At 27.1% G+C, this 2,903-nt stretch overlaps 1 long non-coding RNA gene across 1 annotated transcript in view; it reads right to left on the bottom strand.

The window, feature by feature from the left end:
* Positions 1-1,752, bottom strand: part of LOC136076432 (uncharacterized) — a 4,244-nt gene extending 2,492 nt beyond the window's left edge. Inside the window, exon 1 of the long non-coding RNA XR_010636267.1 lies at positions 1,651-1,752. This is a non-coding gene — a long non-coding RNA (uncharacterized LOC136076432). The remainder of the gene's footprint in view (positions 1-1,650) is intronic.
* Between the last annotated feature and the right edge of the window lie 1,151 nt (positions 1,753-2,903).

Here is a 2,903-nt window from a genome sequence, read left to right as displayed (position 1 = left end):
AAGTTGTAACAATTCTTCGGGAATTATTAAACTTTAGCAACGCAATTTAATTACCATTGATTAATTTTTTGCTAGATAAAATCATGATTAAATTTGCTTTTAGAATAATTATAAAAGTATTTATCAAAAACATATGTTTTTTAGAAATAACCTGACAAAGTTTGTTTTTCACAATAAAATCTTTTGTTCTGATAATTATTTCTCTGACTGTATATATAATTATAGATTTAATATGCACTTTCTGTTTTTGATAACATTTTTGTTTAGCTTAATTTTACCTGTTTATCTCTTCTATTTAGATGACTAGAATTAGTAGCTACAAAAAATGGCAATCAGGAGAATAAAATATTCCCAGATTAGTACTCGTTGGAGATGTCATAAGGGGTTTGTCCTCAACAACAGTATGAAAGCACCTCTGATGACAACTATTCAATTACTACAATTTTATGAATTTAAGGTCTAGCTTAGATGAACCAGAAAATAAAACAATTAACAAGGAGCAGTAGATGTAAAAGGCGACTTTAACGCCACCCTGATGGTCTTAGGACACACCTTTCTCGATGATTTATGACAACGACCATGTTTTGGGATAAAGAAGGAAAACAAACTAATAAAGTAGTACCAGATGGTGATGCGATAGTTGAAGGGTTAAAATTAACTGTTATAATTTGCATATGCGATACCAGGATTCATGCCTTGTAATAATATAACAGTTTGGATTTAGCAAAGTCCCATAGCTTGATGAAAGACTCAAAGCCATTTTTTTTGTGTTATAATTTGAGGCAGAGGTACTATCTAATATATTGTTTAGAAAGAAACAATAAGAGGCTGAATGTTTAACCAATTGATAGAGGTAATGTGGATTGGGGTGAAGAAGGTGGAGAATCGAATAGGAATAGTTTTAACTAGGGTGATTTTGAAATGAAGCCCCTTACCTTTGAAGAGGTTAGTGATGTAAATATTTTTGATAGAAAACAACTTAAGAGAGTGAGATGCGCAAATGCAAGAAGCATTGAAAAAATTTCAAACCACAACACTTGAGGTTGTAAAAGATATAATACCATGACAGGTAAATGTTACTTTTGAGGTTTTACCTGTTAATATTATTATTGAGGTTACACTGCAGGATTTAACCAAAGTTATCAGTGAGGAGACTGGTATTAAATTGAATAAAAAGACAGCGGAAATAACATCTTAAAAAAAATTGGCTGATGCAGAAGTAAAAAATAATTTAGTGTCAGATCAAGTTAAGCTTCTTCAATATACTAAAGCAAACCTTGATCAACAAAATTTTAGAAGAATTACTGAGTTGAATAATGTATTTAATAATGAAAAAGCAAAATTGGATTTAAAATTTAAACTTCATCAAGATTATTTAGAAGAAGAAATGAAGACTCGAGATTTTCAATTGTATACCATGGCCTCTCCTTATACATCAAAATACCACAAAATATAGAACTTACTAAATTGAATAATCTCATTGCCTTGAAGAAAAAACTAAAAGATCTCATAATTGAAAAAAACAGTTTTATCAATATGTATTAAATCTTAAAGATAATTAATATTGATAACAATTAAAATAGAATAAAACAGTAATCAAAAAATAATAAAGAATTTTTTTTGCATGAACTTAACTGTTGTGTAACTTACCGCTTCATCATTTTTTTTCTCTCTGTACGCAGCGTTTACTTTAACATTGCGGTCTTTCCCTTGTTGACAGTCAAGAGTAGGCTGTGAAGATACAATAAAAGGAACTCCAGAATAGGAAAGTTCTTTATCTTCAAAAAAAACTTTATGATTTTTTTTTGTCAATTCTATAAAACAAATAAATATTGCCATTATATCTACAACAATTATTTCAGAAAATGAAATAAAGATATAATTTAAAATATATTTATAAACCAAGATTGTAGGATATAGAAGGGTATTAATCTATTATTTTATTTTTGCTTTAGTTTTTTATTTTTAAAAAAATTATTTTAAAAAAAGTAAATATTTTAAAAACTACTTTGGTTCTTAAAATTACGAATATTTATGTTAAAATTGTTTAACTTAATAAAATAGATTCTTGAAGTATAAAATAAAATATAAAAGTAATAGTAAAGATCAATATTGATATTTACTTTTTACTTTTTTATCTTTTTACTTTACATTACTTTCATATCTATCAGCAAAACATTTCTCCAGAAAACAGACTTCTGTTTACTATGGCTAGAAACCATTGTAAAAAGGTTTTGTCTGACGAGAAGCCCACTATTCTCAGGCCATGAAATCTCATATATTTTATCTCAAAAATTAGGCTCTTGTGACTTCTGAAGAATATTCAACAGCAGCATGGAATATATAAAATTGAAGGCAAGCAGTCAATTTAAACAGCTAACACATGGAATTGATGGTCAATTGTTTTTTATTGGACGGCCAAAATTTTTATTTTTTTATTTGTTTAATTTTTATCTTAATTTTACATACACAAAAATAATGAATAATGCTTGAAAATTAAAGAATTTGTATTCCTTAGAAAAATATATAATTTTAAATAAAATCAATGCATTTTAAATGGAAATAGAAGTAACTAACATTCAAATTACATCTATACATACATCTATTATTTTACACGTAAGTATACATATACTTCTATTTACATTGTTGGATTGTAAAAATGTTTTAAATTTGCAAACCTTTTAATTCCTTTTCCATTCCTCTTGAGAATGCTGAAACATAATGCACTGTGTGCAATATTTGATGTTCTTTTATTTTTAAACAAACGTCTCTATATGTATTGAGAATGTGTCGTTCTTCAAGAGTTTCTTCAAAGGGATCTAAAGGTACTGTTATTGATCCTGGTTCTGCACATAGTGAATAAATGAAAATGATGAAATAAAAAATTTTGAATAATAACTATT

This window comes from Hydra vulgaris, chromosome 02 (genome assembly GCF_038396675.1).
Source record: "Hydra vulgaris chromosome 02, alternate assembly HydraT2T_AEP".
NCBI classification, from domain to species: Eukaryota; Metazoa; Cnidaria; class Hydrozoa; order Anthoathecata; family Hydridae; genus Hydra; species Hydra vulgaris.
This window is presented reverse-complemented; position numbering and strand designations above follow the sequence as displayed.